The 22,316-nt window shown below is 41.7% G+C and overlaps 1 long non-coding RNA gene across 1 annotated transcript in view; it reads left to right on the top strand.

The window, feature by feature from the left end:
* The first annotated feature begins 13,110 nt into the window (after nt 1-13,110).
* LOC145527204 (uncharacterized) overlaps nt 13,111-22,316 on the top strand; it is a 34,222-nt gene continuing 25,016 nt past the window's right edge. Inside the window, exons 1-3 of the long non-coding RNA XR_014069571.1 lie at nt 13,111-13,182; nt 14,688-15,071; nt 15,401-15,579. This is a non-coding gene — a long non-coding RNA (uncharacterized LOC145527204). The remainder of the gene's footprint in view (nt 13,183-14,687; nt 15,072-15,400; nt 15,580-22,316) is intronic.

The following is a 22,316-nucleotide window of genomic DNA, read 5'->3' as shown; positions in this document are numbered from 1 at the left end:
CCTAGCTCCAGGGATAGAGGTGTAATCTAGGTCTTATCTCCCTTACTACATTGTCTCAGGGCAGACCACTTGTCTAAGTTAATCTTTATGTATGTTTGAACATATTAAGTGCCCCCAAAGTAGAAATTTAATAAATGCCTGTTAAATGAATGAATGAACTTCACAGATCGGCTATTTCTCCATGGACTCAAAATCCAAAAATGGAACACTCCAGGAAGGGAAGCACAGGAACTGTAGTGTAAACTTACACACACACACACACACACATACATCATGAGAGTTGAAAGTTAAGTTTTATTTGGGGGTGAAATGAGGACTGCAGCCTGGGAAACAGCACCTCAGGTAGCTCTGAGAAACTGCTCCAAAGAAGCAGGGGGAAGGTCAGTATATATGAGATTTTGGTGTAGGGGGAGTACATGCAATCAAGCTCATATTTTTCCTGAAGGTTTCTTCTGCTCTCATGAAGCCTTTGCTAGTCGTGAGGAACAGTCACCACCATGAAGGATTTTAGTACTTTTCTAGATATGAGAAGATATAAGAATTGAGCTTATAAAATTGACTCCTGAAAATATCTAACTATCTGAAGACCTGTCCTGCCAGTCCACCTCCTCCCTGGTATGGAGGGTGTCATTTCTGCTTTCCACCCTGAACTCCTTTCAGCAGCTACAACAGCACATGATTTCATCTTTCTGGAGGTCAATGGCAACTGCCCATGGCAAGTGCGAATTTGTAGTTGACAGTAGTCTCTTTGGTCTAGGTATCCAGTTGCTTGAGCAAATTGGAGTAAAATGATAAGACAAAGTAAGTTTTCTTCAATTAAAAAAAAAGTCATGCCTTTGTAGCTTACTTGGTCTGTTCTTATAAGAGTGAGAACTATGCTCTTCACTTTCTGTATTTTCATTAGAGGACAAATGTGACTATTATTCTGATTATATAGCATGTATTTTATCATCCTTCAAGAGCTGGGTATTTAGAATTGTTTGAATTTTTCACTCTATTAAATAACTTAAACATCTCAGTTTATAAGTAAAAAAAAAATTAGTTTTGTTTGAAGATTTGCTTCAATTTAAAGTCAGTTTGTCTGTAGGAACATAACGTAATCCAGTGAAAGTGAAAGTGTTAGTTTCTGTCTTGTCCAACTCTTTGCAACCCCATGGACTGTAGCCTGCCAGACTCCTCTGTCTATGGAATTCTTCAGGCAAGAATACTGGAGTGGGTTGCCATTTCCTTCTCCTGGGGATCTTCCCGACCAAGGGGTCAAACTTGAGTCTCCTACACTGCAGGCAGATTATTTACCAATAACCTACAAAATCCTACACAAGATATGGACAAATATTTATGCACAAATATTTATGCAGATGGACCTCCCAGGTGGATAGTTGGGTAAAGAATCTGCCTGCAGTGCAGGAGATACAGGAGACTCAAGTTCAATCTGTGGGTCTGGAAGATCCCCTGAAGGAGGGCATGGCAGCCCATTCCAGTATTCTTGCCTGGAGAATTCCATGGACAGAGGAGCCTGGCGGGCTACAGTCCATAGGGTTGCAAAGAGTCAGACATGACTGAAGCGACTGAGCACATGCATGAACATTTATGCACATAAATATTTAATTAAAAACTTCCTACTTATAATTTTAAAATATGAAAAAAGTTCCATCTAGTCAAAGCTACAGGTTTTCCAATAGTCATGTATGTATGTGAGAGTTGGACTATAAGGAAAGCTGAGCTTTTGAACTGCAGTGTTGGAGACTCTGGAGAGTCCCTTGGACTGCAAGGAGATCCAATCAGTCAATCCTAAACTGATTGGATCTTAAAGAAATCCTAAAGAAATCAGTCCTGAATATTCATTGGAAGGACTGATGCTGAAGCTGAACCTCCAATACTTTGGCCACCTGATGCGAAGACTCATTGGAAATGATACTGATGCTGGGAAAGATTGAAGATAGGAGGAGAAAGAAATGACAGAGGATGAGATGGTTCAATGGCATCACCAACTCGATGGACTTGAGTTTGAGCAAGCTCCGGGAGTTGGTGATGGACAGGGTAGCCTGGGGCGCTGCAGTCCATGGAGTCGCAAAGAGTTGGACACAACTGAGCGACTGAAGTGAAGTGTCTAAAACAGATGACAAGTAAAGAAAAAAAAAAAAGAAAACAGAGTAATAACTGTTTGCCAGGTCACTACTGTAACTAAGCAGGACCCTATGGTCAGTCCTTCCTCCATATCCTCTACTTTAGTTCCTTTCTGAAGTACTTGGATAACTGTATTGGATGCACATTTCCTGAGTTGTTTTATAGGTGTGAACCTCCGCCCCCCATCAAGTGGAAGATGTTAACTACTTGACAACCATGAGCACAGAGCTGCAAGCCTACTGGAGCCTAAGGACTGATAATGTTAACCCCTGTGACACCACCCTTGTTACCTCATGATCAGCCAGTCAGAGAACTGTGCATGAGCTGACTGTGTAACCTGTGACCCCTCCTCCCTCACCTGGCCTTTGTTTCATTTTAGCTACATGACATTGTGCAGCTTTCTGGATCTTAGTTTCCCCACCAGGGGTTTAACCTGGACACGGGCATTGAAACCATCAAGTCCTAATCACTGGACTGCCTGGTAATTCCCTCACCTGGCCTTTAAAAATGCTTTGTTAAAAGCATTTGAGGAGTTTGGGGTTTTAGAGCACCAGCCACTGTCCTCCTTGTATTAGTGCATTTACAATAAACATTGCACTTTCCATCACCACAACCAACTATCAGTAGACTGGCTTTACTGCTCACAGGCAAGCAGACCCAAGTTTGGTTCAGTAACACTAATAATAGTGAGAAGATGGAATTCTTTTTGCTTAACTGGAATTCAAAGTTGGTCTTCCCTATCATCAGAATCAAAAGCAAATGCTCATCTGAAAATGCTGGTTTTTAATGAACTGTATATATTTTATCTTTGAAAATATCTTTGAAATTTTCTTTTCATATGTACCATCAAATACTGATATTAGCCTACGAGCATATGGTTTTAACTGAACATATTCATTGGAAAGCATTTATATAATTCTATTAAATTCTTCTTTTGATATTTGTCTTTTAGCATGTCATTGCATTGTAGATTAATTGAAGTTTAGGCGGAAGCTCCTCAATTACATGAAAATTATCTTTGCACTTAGATCTAGATCCAAAAGACTGATGGAACTGTAGTTTGAACTCAGAAAATGTGTCTTCTACTAATCTGATTGATATGGAGAACTCACTTCTTAACTTATTAATAGCTTAGTAAAGTATATAAAGCAGCTTGAAATTGTTTGTGATTCAAACAAGGTTAGTTGTTGAAATAACTCTACCACAGTATAGGTTTGGTGTATAAGCTCTGTTTTGCTTTATAACTTTAGGCTTAATTCACAGAGAAACATTATTAAGCCTGCAGCAAAAGTTTATTTCCAAAGTCATTCACAGTTCCATAACAGTGGTCTAGGGCAGTTCTTCTAACCACTTAAAAATATACAAACCCAGACTTCCCTGGCAGTTCAGTGGTTAGGACTCCACGCTTCCACTGCAGGGGGCTTGGATTTGATCCCAGGACAGGGAACTAAGATCCCACATGCTGCATGGCCAAAAAAAAAAAAGCAAGTATGAACCATTCTTAGCTGGGAAGATGCCAGAGGCCTTTGAGCCTTAGTTTGCAGAGAATTTAAGCAACCACCTGTCAACTGAAAAAAAACATGCAACCTAAAAGTTGAATTGTTCAATCACTCATTTGTATCTGACTCTGCCTCCCTACAGACTGCAGCACTGCAGGCTTCCTTGTCCTTCACTATTTCCTGGAGCTTGCTCAAACTCATGTCCATTGAGTTGGTGATGCCATCCAACCATCTTGTCCTCTGTTGTCCCCTTCTCCTCCTGCCTTCAATCTTTCCCAGCATCAGGGATCAAAGATCCCAGCATCAGTCTTTTCCAATGAGTTGGCTCTTTATATCAGGTGGCCAAAGTATTGGAGCTTCAGCTTCAGCATCAGTCCTTCCAATGAATATTCAGTGTTGATTTCCTTTAGGATTGACTGGTTTGATCTCCTTGCTATTCAAGAGACTCTCAAGAGTCTTTTCCAACACCACAGTTCAAAGCCATCGATTCTTTGGCGCTCAGCCTTTGTCATTGTCCAGCTCTCACATCCATACATGACAACTGGAAAAACCATCCCTTTGGCTCTACAGACATTTGTCAGCAAAGTAATGTCTCTGCTTTTTTTTTTTTTCATGGCATGAAAAGATTTACCATATTTTACATTTTTAAAGCCAATGACAAATTGCACATACAATAGTATTGCACTTTTATTAAATGATATACGTAGTTTTGAAGAATGTACCAGGTCATCCTCAGGCTCTTCCTCCCTCCTGGTGGTCCTCATCTCCCACCAGTGTTTCCTTTCTGCTGCTAAGTTGCTTCAGTCATGTCTGACTCTGTGTGACCCCACAGACGGCAGCCCACCAGGCTCCACCGTCCCCAGGATTCTCCAGGCAAGAATACTGGAGTGGGTTGCCATTTCCTTCTCCAATGTCTCTGCTTTTTAATACGCCATCTAAGTTGGTCATAACTTTTCTTCCAAGGAGCAAGTGTCTTTTAATTTCATGGCTGCAGTCACCGTCTGCAGTGATTTTGGATCCCAGGAAAATAAAGTCTGTCACTGTTACCACTGCTTCCCCATATATTTACCATGAAGTGATGGGACCAGATGCCATGATCTTCATTTTTTGAATGTTGAGTTGTAAGCCACTTTTTCACTCTCCTCTTTCACCTTCATCAAGAGACTCTTTAGTTCCTCTTCGCTTTCTGCCATAAGGGTGCATATTTGAGGTTAAGGGTGCATATTTGAGGTTATTGATATTTCTCCTGGCAATCCTGATTCTAGCTTGTGCTTCATCCAGCCTGGCATTTCGCATGATCTACTCTGCATGTAAGTTAAATACATAAATGTACACTGCATTAAAGTTGAGAGTTATGTTTATTTGGTGGGAATTGTTAGGACTTCAAGTCTGGGAGACATCTTCTCAAGATACCCTGAGAAAATTGCTCCTAAGGGATTGCGGAGGAATCAGGTGATACAAAAGTTTGCAGCAAGGGTCAAATAGCCTGAACATCAATAAATTATTGTTAATTAAGGAAAACCAGATATCTCAAGTTAAGGACTTTAGCACTTTTCTATGCATGGGAAGATGCAAGAGTCTGGGCTCATTGAAATCATTCTTTTCATATGCATCTCAGCTATCTGAGGCTAGTATCCTGTCTTCTCATATTCCCCCGTGCCCCCCCCCCCCGCACCGTGCTCACTGTAAGGAGTGGCGGCAGTTCAGTGGCCTTTAGCAGGTATTCTCCTTTTTGTATTCCCTTAGAGTTCACCAACTCGCACCAGAGAGCTGCAATTGCTGTTGACTGTTACATCCTTGTTTACTGATATGGCAGGAAATACTGCATTTCCTACACCCAAGGGCGCAAAACCATTTAGTGGTGGAGTGGAGACTGAAGTTTGGCCAGGCAGCCTGGCCTCAGACTCTATACTCTTGGCGAATACACTATACAACTAGTGCTGGGGTAGCCAGCTAGCGATTAGTGGCCAAATCCAGGCAGAAGTTTTCTTTAGCTAGCAGTTTGGAGGAGGTGGTGGTTTTCTCCTTAAAAATACACAATGATACGTACAATACAGTATAAGTAAAATGCAACCACTACTCACGTGAATGAAAAATGAATCCTTCCATATCAGTAAACAAAGGATGCTGCAGTCGTCAAGCATGACAGCCGCTCCAATAACGAGCTCTTGGGGAACTCAGAATGTGGACCACTGGGCTGCCCACTGCCAAGCCTTCAGCAATTGCAGCCTCCCAGTGGTCACCCAGAGGGGCCTCAGGATGGGAAAGCACAGGATACTGGCCCTAGATAGCCAAGGTGTCTATCAAAGGAATGATTTCAGTGAGCCCAGGCTCTTGAATCTTCCCATACATAGAAAAGTGCTAAATCCCTTAACTTGACATATCTGGTTTCTCTAAGAGTAATCTTTTGATCCCTCCTATGTGCCCTTTTTTGCAAAACTCCTGTATATCCTATCCTAGCTCCTCCCATTGCCTCCTTGGAGCAGTTTCTCAGAGCTATCTGAAACGTTCTCCCCTGGGCTGCAGTCCTCATTTTGCCCCACAAAAAATTTAAATCATAATCTCAGGTTGTGCAAATTTTTTTCAACAGTATTATACTGTACATATTCTTCTGTGGCTTGCTTATTTTCTCCTCTCGATTTTGCCAGCACATATTTAAAAATAATAGTAAATTTGAATGCCTTTAGTAGGGCATATGTTTTCATTACCCCCTATGTTTTATACCCTTACATTTCTCATATTTTAGTTACCTACCTGGGTTCTGAAGCCATCTGAGCTTGCAATCCCTGATATAAGATGGAATTTCATTTAGCCATTCAAATATGAAGTTTTAGTATCATAAAAATTTCTTTGTGTTATAGTGTTATAAAGTCAGTTATGTTATATATGTTTAAAAAATGGATATAAAATTGTATATATGATATGCTCTAACCTATATAGAAAAAATATATATATAGAAAAGACTAGGAATAAGTTTGCCAAAATGTTATTTTTGGGTAGTGACATTTTGTAAAATTTGTAATATCTGCTGATTACATGTTTTTGAATTTACAAAATAATTTTTATCAGAAAATATTTGTTTAAATTTAAATCATATGTAAAGTATGTTTTCAAAATTTTTATTTATTTTTAGTTGCACTGGGTCTTGGTTTCTGCACATGGGCTTTCTTTAGTTACGGCAAGCAGGGGGCTACTCTCTAGCTGTGGTACACAGGCTTCTCCTTGTGGTGTCTTCCTTAATTATATAGCATGGGCTCTAGAGCTCCTGGGCTCACTAGTTGTGGCTCACAGGCTCTAGAGCACAGGTTCAATAGTTCGGCACACAGGCTTAGCTGCCCCAAGGAATGTGGGGTCTTTCTGGAGCAGGGATCAAACTCATGTCCCCTGCATTGGCAGGTGGATTCTCAACCACTGGATGACTAGGGAAATCCCATTTGTAAAGTGTTTTAATAAATACATTATTGTTCTCTTTATTCTTTAATCATGTTAACTTCAATTAGATTACGTTCATATTTTAAAAGACATAACATAAATCCATTAATGTCTGGTTGTTCTCCTAATAGATCCTTTCAAAATAATCATGGATGACAACCAGGTACAAGGTACAGTCTAGGCTAATGAACAATGATATCAGCTCTGTTGAATCACTTGTCTTAAACTGTATCAAAAATTGCATTAATAGAAGGGACAGCCTATGTGGTACTTCTAAAAAAGCAGTCCAAGAGGAAAGAATTTAACAGGCTTTCTCCTGTTGAGGAGTGTGCACCGATATAAGAACATGAACATCTAATCTGTAGGGATGAATACAAAGCCAGATAAAACTGACAAGTAAGATCCATCAGCTCTTCTTTCTCTGGCTCCAAGCTGACCAAGCAAACATCTGTGGAGCATGTCCTTAGAAAGAGAATGTACTCATCGACTTACTTGAGTTTTACAAGTCCCATGATTGTTGGTATTCTGCTTTATGCATTTACTTTTTATGAGTTTGGTCAGCATGAAACAGTCCAGAGAATCTGATGACTCTTGAAGTCCCTTACATAGAGTTCCTTGGCTATGAACCTGAAGATTAGCTCCTGGAACATGGGGTCCATATCAATGTACTGCTGTGTCTAGGAAGTCTTATCTAGACAGTTCTCTCAGTCAGCATCTCTTAGATCACATTCACTTCAGATCTTCCGTGCTTCACGGGTGCGATGACAATACTCAATTCAATTTCCAATTTTCAAATTATTAACAAGCCTATATGGCCAAAGTGAAGACTCGGCAATCACAGCTGCACTTTAAGTATATTCCAATAAAATCCTGCATTTACCTCATGTTAACTAGATAAATGAACACAATGAGATACTTTTTTGCCTGGGATATCTGGCCTCTGACAGTATTTCACATATAAATTATTATTCATAGCCTACTTCATTTTAGGCAAAGCAAAAGATATTGCCATAGCACAGAGCATTTTAAGACTGTTGTGGGCAATTCTGTAAAACTTGCCAAGTTAGGACATACCAGAAATTTTGAAAATAATCCAATACGTTGATGTGGGAAGACTGTGCATATAAATTCTTTAATTATCTCTTCTTTTGGCTAATTTTAAGCTGTGTGGTGTGACAGTGGTTCTGCATTTTACACTGCTGCCATAATATTGGATGGCAGTTCCACTTGGCTCCTCTCTCGGCCTGAGTTCAGAGCAATACAGCAGCTCTGTGGTGTGGACACAGTTTCTATGCTAAAGCCATCCATTTTAATAAAGTAAAGGTCTAGCCCATTGAGCCTAGTTGAATACAGCTGTTGCATTGATCTCTTCGGATGCTACAACCGTTGAGTTCATTTCCTTAATCACATTTTCCATATGGGTAAAAGCATGAAGCTGCTTGGTATCTTCCAGAGTGCATGCATTCTAATTTCAGAATTTAATCAAATGGAACTGGCTTCCTGACAGAGTAAACAGAGCAAAATACTGTATCCAGACCAGCTGCCAAGCTAGCAGCCAGAATTTATTTTTCCTTGCTTTGCTAAATGCATCTTGAATTTTAGAAAACATAGTCCAGGTTCAGGAAATTTAGCATTTTTGAACCAAGACCAGTCACCTTTAATATTCTTCCATAAATACATCCATTAAATTTCAAAAGTCAGGTAGCTGAGTTAATCCTCTCTCACATGTCTATGGTCAGAGAAGAAAACATATTCCTCTTTTCTATTGAACACAGGGATTGTGTATATAGACCTTTGCTGTTTGGGCCAATCTAATAGTATAGGGTACTTGTAAATATCTATACATTTTTTCTGATTGCTACTTCTGTACTAACTTGAGTCTTATAATCTAACACATTTATAAAATCTTTCCAGGTATTCTCTATACCATTTTTAATATATCATTCCATATATAAACATGAAAACTTCATTTTAATACAGACTCAATGTAGCAACCAGGACACATAGAAATGAACAAGTTAGCTGGGTGGACTACATATTTCCCAAACCACGTGACTTGTGAAAAGGGGCTTGAGGAAGTACAGAATATATTACCAATTCCCTGTTATTGCCAATTCTAACATTTCCATCTGCAAAACAGACTCCTTTGTTGCATGTGTGTCTTTTATTAACCACAAATATTTTATTTATATTTATGTTTCAATTTCATTTTTCCTTTACTAGTAAACCAGAAATGGCCTTTGGACGAGGTGCCTGTATGGACTGAGAAATTTATTATCCACTCAGGAGATACTCAGAAATAGACATGGCCTCAATTCAAACAGATTCCACTTTCCACAAGTAGTTTATTTACACCCTAAATTCCTGAAGGCCCTAGAATTCCTCCCCTCTCCCCCTGCCCAGTTCAGTTCACGTCCTCAGCTCCTTTTTCAGACTAACTCCTACTACTCCTACAGCAACATTTATTTCAGCTATCACTTCTTCCCAGAAGCCTTGTTCTCTTCTCTTCTGTTTCGTCGCTCTTTTTCTTGGTTTCAAGTACCATCCATATGCTAAGGACTCTCATATTTAAATCTCTAGCCTGGCTCTCTTCTGAGCTTCAGGCACTGATGTGTTAATATAATTGTTTACTCAATATCTCCACTTAGATGGCATCTTAAAACATGCCCAAGCCAAACATCACTCTTCCTTCAAAAAACCCCAATGGGGCATTAATGTTTAATTAGTTATCTATTGATGTGAAAAAAAATACTGCAAAATCTAATGGCTTAAAACAACAATAAACATTGATCTCACAGTTGCTGTGGGTCAGGGGTTTGGACTTAGCTTAGCTAAGTTGTGTCCGACTCTTTGCAACCCCATGGGTGTAGCCCAACAGACTCCTCTGCCCATGGAATTTTCCAGGCAAGAATATGGAGCGGGTTGCCATGCCCTCCTCCAGGGGATCTTCCAGACCCAGGGATTGAACCCAGGTCTCTTGCATCTCCTGCATTGGCAGGCGAATTCTTTACCAGTGTACCACTGAGTCTGGCTCAAACTCGCTCATGAATTTTCAGTCAAGATGTTGGCCAGGGTTACAGTCATCTGAGGGCTTGAATGGAGATGGAAGATCACCTTCTAAGATGTTGTTACTGTTCAGTCCCTCAGTCATGTCTGACTCTTTGCAACTCCATAGACCACAATATGCCAGTCTTCCCTGTTCTTCACTAATTTGCTCAACTCATGTTCCCAGAATTTGCTCAAGCTCACATTCACGTCCTCAGCTCCTTTTTCACGTCCTCAACTGAACCAACGTGAACCAACTATCTCATCCTGTCATCCTCTGTCTCCTGCCCTCAGTCTTTCCCAGCATCAATGTCTTTTCCAATGAGTCTCCTCTTCACATCAGGCGGCCAAAGTATTAGAGCTTCAGCTTCAGCATCAGCCTTCCAATGAATATTCAGGGTTGATTTCCTATAAGATTGACTGATTTGATCTCCTTGCTGTCCAAAGGACTCTCAAGAGTCTTCTCCAGCACCACAGTTTGAAAGCATCAATTCTTTGGCACTCAGCCTTCTTTATGGTCCACCTCTCACATCCATACATGGCTACTGGAAACACCATAGCTTTGACTGTACAGACCTTTCCAAGATGGATCACTCACATGACAGGCAAGTTGATGGTATCTGCCTGTAGGAGACCTCAGTTCCTCCCCATTGTAGGCTTTTCTATTAGGCTCCATAGAGAGGCTGGCTTCCTCCAGAGCTAGGTGATCCAGAAGAGAACAAGGAGAAAGCTGTTATATCCATCGTGACTCAGATTCACAAAGCAAACAGCATCAGGTTCTCAGTATTCTATTGGTCACCCTGACTAGCCACAATTCAGTGTGGAAGGGTACTACACAAGGGTGTCAATGCCAGGAGACAAGGATCACTAGGGCTGTCTTCAAGGCTGGTTACCACCACCGTGTATCCCATTGCTCCTATCAGAAACCTGAGAGTCATGGTTTTTTGTTTTTTTTTTTTTATTTAGGCCGTGCTTGGTCTTCCTGGCTCACAGGATTCTCTAGTTCAGCATACAGGCTCAGTAGTTGTGGTATGTGAGATCTTAGTTCCCCAACCAGGGATCAAACCCATGCCCTCTACAGTGGAAGCACAAAATCTTCACCACTGGACCACCAAGGGAAGTCCCCTGGAAGTCATCTTTGATACCTTCTGTCCGTACTGCCTTCAGTCAAAACCAGGTCTAGTCTACTATGCTTTGACTCTGTTCTGCTGTTATCACTATGCTGTTTTCATGTGACCAGATCCCCCTGAGATTACAGCATCCACTGCATGAAGCCAAGTGCTGAAGGGGAGTGTGTGAGAATGTTATCTCTTCTGTAAAGCCACCCTTTCCCCTCCTATCTTCTCCTGTGCCACAAGGCTATGGGATCTTAGTCCCTCAACCAGGGATTGAACCAGACCTTTGGCAGTTGAAACTGTGAAGTCCTAACCACTGGATCACCAGGGAATTCTCTGTAATGTCACTTTGTATTTTATAATGGAAACAGTCCTGGATGATACTTCAAGAAACCACAGTCTAAATGCTACTAAACCCTCCCATTTTTTAATCTACCGAATGTTGGAAAATGAGGGAATCAATAATTATTTAGTGTCAAGCACTTGGGCTTCCCTGGTGGCTCAGTGGTAAAGAACCCATTTACCAATGCAGGAGACTCAGGTTTGATCCCTGGGTTGGAAAGATCCCCTGGAGAAGGAAATGGCTACCCACTCCAGTATTCTTGCCTGGGAAATTCCATGGACAGAGGAGCCTGGCGGGCTACAGTCCATGGGGTCACAGAGTCAGGCACGACTTAGTGACTAAACAACAAGAGCCTAGCACTTAGCATGTGCTATTTCTCTTAATTATGACACCAAACCCCTGAGAAAGGGGTTTTTATCTCCACTTTACAGAGCAGGAGACTGAGTCATGAAGTAATTAGCCTGTATTGTTACAGCTAGTGAGTAGCAACACTGGGCTCTGTCTCCAGGTCCACCTACTACTGATCTCCTTTCAGGTTCTACTTTCCCAGAATTTCTCCTTCAAGGCACCTACCTCAAGTCAAGGCAGGAGGCTGGCTGACTAATGTGGTCCTTTGATAAGGAAGTTTCTATCTTGATTGGAATAAGGTGAAAGTATAAGTTAGAAATAGGCTTTTAGATCTTCCTTTTGTCTCTGAAGAGGTAAAGGACATTTTCCTCCAAGAAAGGTCAAATGATCATAGGCTGGGAGGAGAAACTGGTCTTTGGGAGAATCAAGGCCTACAGCAGGGGAAGAATTTAAAGAAAGATCAGAAACCAACCTAAGTGTGTCACATTGAAAGTTGGAGGGAAAGAAAAAGATTTCTGCTTCCAAAACTGGTCTAAAGCATTCAGACTGTGCCTTGTTTGGTATCAATTCATCAGTAGGTGGACGGCCTGTGAATCAAAGGTGAAGTTTGTGTACAACTTTTTTGGACAGAGCCACAGTGGTGCTGTGCCCGGGTGAGAAACACACTGGTCTTTTACTGCATTCTGAGGTCTGAGCTCTTTTCTCTCTTCAGCATTTTCACGTTGCCGGGGCTTGTACTGCTCAGTGACAAAGAGGAATACCTGACGAGAAGACAGTAAACCAGGGGCAGACAGGCAGAGAAGGCCCTGAAGCAAAACTCAGTTTCTCAGGAGGTTAAATTGCAGTAAACAAAGGGGGCTTCAGAAATTGGACCCAATTAACGTTCTTGACTTCTGTCCTTTTCAGCTCTGGGGACCAAGTGCAGTAGAGGGAAAGGGTCTGCCCGGGCTCTTCCCCCAGTTCTGTCAAGGGGCTTCCCCAGTGGCTCAGCGGTCAAGAATCCGCCTGCCAATGCAGGAGCCGCAGGAGATGTGGGTCGGATCCCTGGGTGGGGAAGATCCCCTGGAGGAGGGCATGGCAACCCACTCCAGTACTCTTGCCTGGAGAATCCCACGGACAGAGGAGCCTGGCGGGCTACAAATCCGTGAGGTCACAAAGAGTCAGATGTGACTGAGCACGCGCGCACCCACCCAGTTCTGTCATTTGTGGCTGGGGGCTCCGTGTGCCCCTCCGGGTGAGGGCTCAAAGCCTGCATTGTGACTCAGCAGCGCAAGTAATAATGAAACACGTGGGGCCCGTCCCCAGGAGTTGTTGCATCTTCTGGAAAGATAGTTCCTAGGAAATATAAAGAAATGAGTTTTTAATCTGCGACAGTCGAAATAGGCGGGGCAGCAGTGACACTCTTTCTGGTTGGACAGTGGGCCCGGCAGCCCCGGTCAGATGCAGTTGCGGGGCAGCTGTGCTGAGTTCTGTTTTGTTCCCGTAGGTCCCCCGAGGGCTGGCTCATTCCGTCCTCAAACACCTGTTTGCTGTCAGGTTAAGAGCACTACACCTGCTTTCCACTTTCTCACGGATGTTGAGGGAGTTGGTGAAGGGCTGTAATGAAGGGAACTGGGAGATTCTGGTGGTCGAGCTTGTTTAATTGCTTAAGTTGTGTCTGTGAGTGAGCTTGGAAGTGGAAAGCAGACAATCCCGCGGGGCCTCAGCCAAGGGCAGGCCCCAGGCACGATCCGGAGTCCTAAGACCACTTTGCAGAGTGATGGACGTGAACTCGGGCCAGCCTACTATGAGCCTGAGCATGCGCAGAAGCAGAGAGCCGGGATGTGGCTACTCAGGCTCTGTGGCCACTTCCAAGGCAGGATGGGTACCAAACACTCAGGCAGCAACACTGTGCCTGTTACCCTTGTTTAATTTGCTCCATGTAGGAAGATTAGGCTGGATAATGCAGTTTGGCAGTTTTTCCGAGTTTGGAGTATTCTTAGTTTTTCAGAATTCTTGTTTCCATTGATGGCTCATTCAATTATGCGGCTGCAGTAATCTCTCTGTAAACACTTGAGTTTACAAGGGGATGTTACATCCTTTATTTTCTTTGGCTTCTGACAGTTCTGTGAGATCCACCCAACTTGGATAAGGTTACACTGTAAGGATCCCCAAAATGTAGTAGCTCAAGCAAGACACTTTGTTTCTTTCTCACATAAACAGGCCAACTCAGTAGGCTGCTCTCTTCCATGCAATTATTCCGGGCCCTGGGTCCTCTCCAACTTGTTTTTTTGTCCAGTTTCTTTTTTTTTTTTTTAATATATCTGTTAATTTAGGCTGCACCAGGTCTCAGTTGCAGCACATGGGATCTTCAGTCTTTGTTGTGGTGGCAAGTGGAATCTTTAATTGCAGCATGTGGGATCTAGTTCCCCAACCTGGGATCAAACTCAGACTCCCTGCTTTGGGAGCATGGAATCTTAGTCACTGGACTGCCAGGGAAGTCTTCTTTGTCCAGTTTTGAGTGGATACCCTGTCTGGCGTGCAGCCAATGGAAAGGAGAAATGTGACCTCACCTGGTTTGGTCTCAAGGCACCAGGGCGAGAAGGGGACTTGTCACTTCTGTCACACATACTGGGGAGAATGCTGTCACATCTTCTGCATGGAAGGTAGTGAAAGGTCCACTAGCCAGTCAGCCCTGTGCCTTATCACACTTTGATTACTCTGGGGAAAAGCGAGACACGAAAGCCAGAAATCTGTGTCATCGTTCCATACAGTTCATATTAGTTCCTTTTTCTACAGCAGGTTGACAGAGAGAAATGGACCTCCTCAAAGACACAGCTGGTTAGAAGTAGCACTGGAGCTATAGTACTGATAGTTTTGGGGCTCCTCAGTTCTTTATCCCCACCGCTCTCCTGGGACAGTGGGGCAGATCACTTGAAATTAGCACCACCCTGAAAAAAACTAGGGTGTGTAATTAACATCAATATGTGCAGCCAATGCGGAAAATACAAGGTAGTGACAGAACTGTGTCCAACTCCCCTGCCTTCCTTCCTGACTCTCAAGCACAAAAACACTGAGGTGATGAATATTCTGCCTGCTGTGGTCCCAGCCCCCCAAGTGTGGATGTGATCAGACACAGAGAATCAGACAGTGGGAGTGATGACTGTCTCTTTACCTTCTCAGGTTAGCTTAGGATGTCTTATATGTTTTCAGGTTTTAGGGCCAGCCTCTCTGATCTCTCTTGCTCTGACAAGCACCCTCTCTGGGAGCCTCTGCCCTGCCAAAGTAAAGATGCCCAGCTGGCATAGCTCCTGATCCTCTGAGCCTTTAAGCCCCCTGACCTGCCAAGAGTTGGGCTGTTTCACCAGAGCAGGGTTGTTTGGGCCCCAGTAAGGCCTTGCTGAGTCCAGTAAGATGGTTTGTAGTTGTAAGCACTGCCCAGAGTAGACATGCACTCCTAGAATGACGGGGCTCAGGTAAGACCAAGAACCAAGGGCTGTGTATCCTTGCAGGTGCCTTGACAATGAGTTTTGTTCCCTCCCTTTATCTGGAAGTTGGCCCCCTTGGAGAGTCCTTCTATGACTAGTCTGTCAGACAACTGAATGTACATCTGATTCCCAGGCACTGACGTGACTTAAGCTTTTGCTTTTTCTCCAGGAGGAACCTTGGCTACTAGAGATTAAGGAATAAGGTAAGGTTATAAAACCTCAGCCATAAATTTTAAAATATAAATAAATAAATAAAACCTCACCCAAAGCTGTAATTTAAATCTCAGTTCCAGTTCATCAGTGCCCCCAGGAAACAAAAGTGCCACCCTCACCAGTCTCTGTCTGGGTACCACTAAGATGAATGCTTTACCATAGTCCAGTGATTTATTAGTGTTTTAGCCATGTGACCTTTTGGTCACTGTTATTGTTTTATTTCAGGCTTCCCAGGTAGCTCAGTTGAAAAGAATTTGCCTGCAGTGCAGGAGGCGTGGGTTCAGTCCCTCAATCAGGAAGATCCCCTGGAGAAGGAAATGGCAACCTACTGTAGTTTTCTTGCCTTGGAAATTCCATGGACAGAGGAGCCTGGTGGGCTACAGTCCATGAGGTCACAAATGAGTCAGTGACTTAGTGACTAAACAACAACATTGCTTTATTTCTAGGCTCCATCCTCAGACACCCTGAGATAAAGGAAGTATTTATATACAAACTGTATGGCTACAAAAATTACCAGATAACCTAGACACCTGTCTTTATGGAAAATTATTAAATTCTGTCAATTTTCAAAAGGCCACTGGAAAAAACTTCCAATTAAATAAAACTAAGTTAACTGAACTCACTTCAATAAAGGGAAGTACCACCTTGAGTGTCTTAGTTGTATCTCAGAGCAAGGAGTCAGGGAAGGATATTTTGAGTGTTTCAGGGCCAGAGCTGGATGATTTAAGGCAGGTCTTGCAAGGCAGAGAACTAGTTAGGACTGAGGAGAGTTAATGACACGAGAGCTTTTGATTGATGACCCCACAAATCAAGAGTCTTAGAGTATCGACAAGCAAGCTGTTAATCTTGAAAAGTGAACTATTTTAGTTGTTCAGTGCTAACTTCCAGAAGCAAGTCTCTTCCAGAACAAATAGCCAAGTTGCTTTTGCCTAGTACTAATTTTTTTTAATGTCTTATGTAGCACAGAGATAGGAAAATAAATTTCAGTTCCAAAAATTTCAATGCATTTGTATCACACATGTAACCATAGACTGTTTTTCATTTCATGCATGTTTATTTCCTTGGCTGGGTTCAGAATGTTTCAGGACAGGAGCCATAACTTGACTGTATACAGCCCAGTGGTGAGCACAAGTATCCCACTCAACAAGCATCACCTCTTCCATGAAGTCTTCCATGATGCTACCTCCAGGTTCTCAGTTGTTTCCCAGGCCTATATTCACACCACTATTCTGGTGCCCGTTATCTGTGGAAAGATGAGGCTTCTCTCATCTCTTCCTCCTCCACACTTTCTGGGGGAGAGGGCCTTCTGTAAAACTGAGTGAAGAGACAAGGATGTGGCTCATAATAGTTCATTGAATTTTTTTAACTTATTTATTTTAATTGGAGGCTAATTACTTTACAATATTGTAGTGGTTTTGCCATACATTGACATGAATCAGCCACGGGTGTACATGTGTTCCCCATCCTGAGCCCCCCTCCCATGTCCCTTCCCATCCCATCCCTCTGAGTCATCCCAGTGCACCAGCCCTAAGCACCCTGTCCCATGCATCAAACTATACAGAGTGAAGTAAGCCAGAAAGAAAAACACCAATACAGTATACTAATGCATATATATGGAATTTAGAAAGATGGTAATGATAACCCTATATGCGAGACAGCAAAAGAGACACAGATGTATAGAACAGTCTTTTGGACTCTGTGGGAGAAGGCGAGGGTGCGATGATTTGAGAGAATGGCATTGAAACATGTATATTATCAAATGTGAAACAGTTCATTGAAATTAATCCATAGAAGTGATCATATTAGCAAGAGAAAGAAAAGTGTATTTATTTAAGAAGGTGAAGGAAGGAATGAATAAAAGCCTCTTCAGCAATTCCAAGACATGAAGGACTTGATGCTGCCTCTCCAGGAGGTGGAAATTGGAGAAATTGAACAAAATTGAGGATGCTGTAGGGAAGAAGGGTGAGGGAGACTAGAGGAAGAACAGTCACCCTGATACTGGCAGGTGACTCAGTGGGAAAAGCAGTCACTTTCATGCTTCATCCTTCACCCAATTAACCCGTGTGCCTGCCTGCTCCTTTGCTAAATTACGAGATCCAAGAAGGTGGGCCAGAACGATGTGGCCTCTTCACTTTCATGTCTCTACTGACTGATCACCCACACACGCACTGTCTACCAAGGTGACATCCCGTCACAGGGGTTTTGAACAGAATTGATCATAAGGCTGACTTCTTCCAGTTATGGAGGGAGAATCAGTCTACCTGTCAATTGCATCACAGTTGGATGTATTTGTTGTTTCCTTGTCCAGATTTTTGTAAAAATGACTGTACCCCATTGTATCCATCTTCATGGTCTACATTTGGCTGTCATATACATTAGCCAGCCTATAATGCACCTCTCTTATGTCCTTCATTAAGTGTCTCTTTAAAACGTCTTCTGAAGTGTGGCATCATTTTATCATTTTTACAGATACCAGTCTCAGGATCAGTTTTCCCTCTGGCAGTTTCCTTAATTGGTGATTTGGCAACATTGGGTTTTTTCTTCCAACCTGCCAGTTTCCTTCGTTTAAAGCAAATTCTGTCAAATGAATAAGCGCCCATAGCACAATTACCGAGCACAAAACGAAACTGCAAATATGCATTAGCTGACCAGGGTAGTGTCGAGTATATTAAAAAGAAAGAGACAAGCATATGAGATTGACAAGAGAATGGAGCAGTTCATTTTTTCATTCTGTTCTATTGTTGCAATATTCTATTTGATGGCCTCCAGCTTTCACAGCATCAGCTTCCTGCAATGACACTAATGAAGAAATGCTGCTTTTTCTTCATTTTTTAAACAACTATGTTGCTCTTTAATGGGACTATAGCACTTTCCCCTGTTCATGCAGAGTTATGGACAGTTGAGTCTCTAGGGTACCTCTGATGTGTACAGCACTCTTTTCCCTTTAGAATTTCTCTGATTAGTTGGTAAGTACACTTTTCATCAATAAATTCAATGTTCTAGATATTTCAAAGTATGAGCAGAAGCAGGAATGTTTTTCCAGCCTGGAAAAAAATATAAAAGCCCAAGGGGGAAGAGTGATCGCTTAATTTTTCATCACATTTCTCTGCTTTGTAGAATATATTGTTTTCCTTTTAATTATTTCCTAATCATTTTCTTCCATCCTCATTAAGTGTTCTTAAGTCCTTATTAAATTTTCTTCTGTTCTTGATTAAAGCAGTCACATTTAGAACCATTTTGGTTCATCATCCACACGTGACTGACTGACTTCTAAATAGTTTTTCCTCTAAGCAGAAAGTTATTTCTGCCACTTGGACTGAATGTCCACTCTGGCTTGATTTCCCACGGGGCTTATTTAGTTTCTTCTTTGTTTTCTTCTTTGGGTTCCTTCTGCTTGCCCAGAAGTATGGAATTTGATTTTATGTGTTCTCAAAGGCTCCAAAATAAATAAGGGCTGGATTTAAGCTGCCCAAATGGTGAGGGCAGTGAGATGCACTTACTGATTCCCTATCATGAAATATAACTGAGTCCTAGGTTAGCTCCAAACTGGCCAGGACATCACCTAACATCTCTTAACAAAGTAGATCTGTTTCAAGATCCAGGAGCAAAGGGAATACCTTCTGGAGAGTAGAAAACAAAGTGATTGCCCTCCAACCCTATCCCTGGCCTCCTTTGGAAGCATTTTATTTCTAACGGCTAAGGGACAGATTTTGATGTTACCACAAAATAAATGAGTCTATCACACAGAGCATCAAGTTGAATAGAAATAGATATTTCAAATGAAGTTCTCATATCAGAATAAGTCAACAGATTAAGACATACAATGTTATTAAATTGTATTAAATACAATATTAAAAAATCAGATTAAGCTGATACAACGTTTTTATTTATTTTTTGATATAGTATTTTTAAATAAGAGACTTTAGTTTTCAAATATTGCTGAAACTGTTGTGTAATGATAGCAAAGTTTTGTTAACATTCCTACCATGATTTTTTTTAATTTATTTTTTTAATTTTATTTATTTATTTTTGATGTGTTGGGTCTCTGTTGTTGCCTGAGGGCTTTCTCTATTTCCAGAGAGTGGGGGCTACTCTTCATTGTAGCGTGCTGGCTTCTCATTGCAGAGCACAGGTTCTAGAACTTGTGGGCTCAGTAGTTGTGGCACATGGGGTTGCCCTGCAGCATATGGGATCTTGCATATGGGATCTTCCAGGAACAGAGATCAAACTGTGTCCCCTGCATTGGCAGGAAGATTCTTAACCACTGAACCACCAGGGAAGCCCCATTCCTTACTTACCATGATTACTATTACAGCTGTTAGCAATTCAAATTAACATCACTGTTACAAAAGATGAGCCGAAAATAAAGGAAAAATTAAATGAAATGGCCCTTGAATTAAGAGATGACTATGTGGAAATAAACATATAAATGGCTAGTTATAAGGCAGGGTAGAATAGTCTTACTTCTAAGTAAGCTACACAGAAGAAGGAATAGGTCATCCTAACTTGGGGTGTGGGTGAAAGAGGTCATTCTTAAGCTTGGCACTGAGGTATGTGAAGGGTTTTCGGCAGTGAAAATTTGTTGGATTTTTAGATTGAGGGAACTGCAGGACCAAAGCCATCAGGGCAGGAAAGTGAAGCCAGAGAATGAGGAGTACCTGGAGCTGAGGGTTGTAGAGCAATGTGTAGGGGAACAAGGCTGGAGGAATAGCTTTGGGGCCTGAGTGCCACTCCAGTACTCTGTATTTTTAGGAAGTGCCATGATGGGCTACAAGGAGAATAGAAAACTGGTAAGAATTCATAGCCCTGATATTGACAGCTGATATTTTGATAGCTTCATGCACTTGAGCACCTGTTTTTTGATCCATAAAATGAAGATAATAGAGGTCAGAGGTAAGACATATGGTTGAAAAATCATCATCTTTAAGGTGATAGTTGAAACGTGGGAGCGATCGTATGAAATTGGTCAGAGAAAGAATATAGAGTAAAAAAAAAAAAAGGAAAAGGATTCAACTTTGTTGAACTCTTCTCACAATTAATGTCAGCCTCTGTTCCAGGACAGCCCAAGAATTACTGAGGGTAGGTTTGGTGGTAGTTGTTGAGTACAGTAGTTGTTGAGTAAGGATTGAAGCTGAATTGGCATGGGTTAAAAGCTCACAACAAGGATAAGCCCTAAGTGGTCTAGCTAGGGATATGGGATTGGATATGGGATCAAGGTTCCTGAGTAATAACAAAGTCACATGTCATAGAAAATCATGTGTAGAACAGAAAGCCGATTTCTGCTTCCTGGAATGAGCAGGACTGATAGTTATCCAGAGCAGTGTTTCCATGGACCAGTAGCAGCAGCCCCATCTGGGTGGTCCCAGATATTAGAAATGCAAATTCTAAGGCCCCACCCCAGACCAGCTGAATGAGAAATTTAAGGCCAGAGCCCAGGAATCTGTGTTATAATAAGTCCTTCAGGTGATCCTGTTTTGCATGAAAATTTGGGAACTGTTGATGTAGACAGTGGTAAGCATCAGTTCACAGACTGAGAAATTAAAAAGGAAAAAGGAATATTGCTGAATGGGATATTACACGATAAACTTGTGCCCTGCAGTGAAGTTCAGAGCTTTGAAGATTATTTTCTCTTTGAGTCCAGAGAAGCAGAGTTTTAAGTTTACAGAATGATTAATAAGAACAGCTAAATATTAGTGCAATGACATCTAACTGTAACTTTGTATATCAAATAATTGTAATATAATGGCTATCATAGCTATTATAGATTAGTCTTCATTATGTTTATTAGCATAAACAAGATCAATATTTTATTAGGGACACAGTATAATATAATTAAAACATAAAGTCAGTCTTTTAGGCAAGCCCAGATAGCATATTTCAGGAGGTGTGGAAGATCTTCCATTAAGGAATGGAAAGAATATGTTAGAACTTATATATCTAAAAAAAAAAAAAAGAATTAATTCTTTATATGCAAATGGACAAGAGACATCACTTTGCCAACAAAGGTCCGTATAGTCAAAGCTATGGTTTTTCCAGTAGTCATGTACGGATGTGAGAGTTGGACCTTAAAGAAGTCTGAGCACTGAAGAATTGATGCTTCCAAATTGTGGGGCTGGAGAAGACTCTTGAGAGTCCCCTGGACTACAAGAAGATCAAGCCAGTAAATTCTAAAGGAAATCAACCCTTAATATTCATTGGAAGGACTGATGCTGAAGCTGAAGCTCCAATACTTTGGCCACCTGATTTGAAAAGCTGATTCATTGGAAAAGACATTGATGCTGGGAGAGATTGAAGGCAAAAGGAAAAGGGGACGGCAGAGGACGAGATGGTTAAATGGCATCACTGGCTCAATGGACATGAATCTGAGCAAATTCTGGGAGATAGTGAAGGACAGGGAAGTCTGGCCTGTTGCAGTTCACGGGGTCGCAAAGAGTCGGACACAGTTTAGTGACTGAACACCACCACTAATGCAAATTGAACCTACCTTGGTTAGTCCATCTGTCAATGAACACATTTCTCTGGTTTTCCTAGAGGGAACGTAGGAATTCCTTAAGCTGAGGGATTCAACAGTGGAGCCCTCATTCATTCTGTCCCATTTATTAGATTACAATATACTCTAGTATATTGCATGCGTCTGATTAAGTGGATTTTTGGACTACGTTGTCTAGTTTTAGCTAAGGTCACCATACCCTAAATAGACAAATAACTTTCAAGTATTCCTGAAACA

This window comes from Giraffa tippelskirchi, chromosome 11, assembly GCF_054371585.1.
Source record: "Giraffa tippelskirchi isolate mGirTip1 chromosome 11, T2T-mGirTip1v1.2.pri, whole genome shotgun sequence".
NCBI classification, from domain to species: Eukaryota; Metazoa; Chordata; class Mammalia; order Artiodactyla; family Giraffidae; genus Giraffa; species Giraffa tippelskirchi.
Note: the sequence above shows the minus strand (reverse complement) of the source record. Positions and strands in the feature narration are given on the sequence as shown.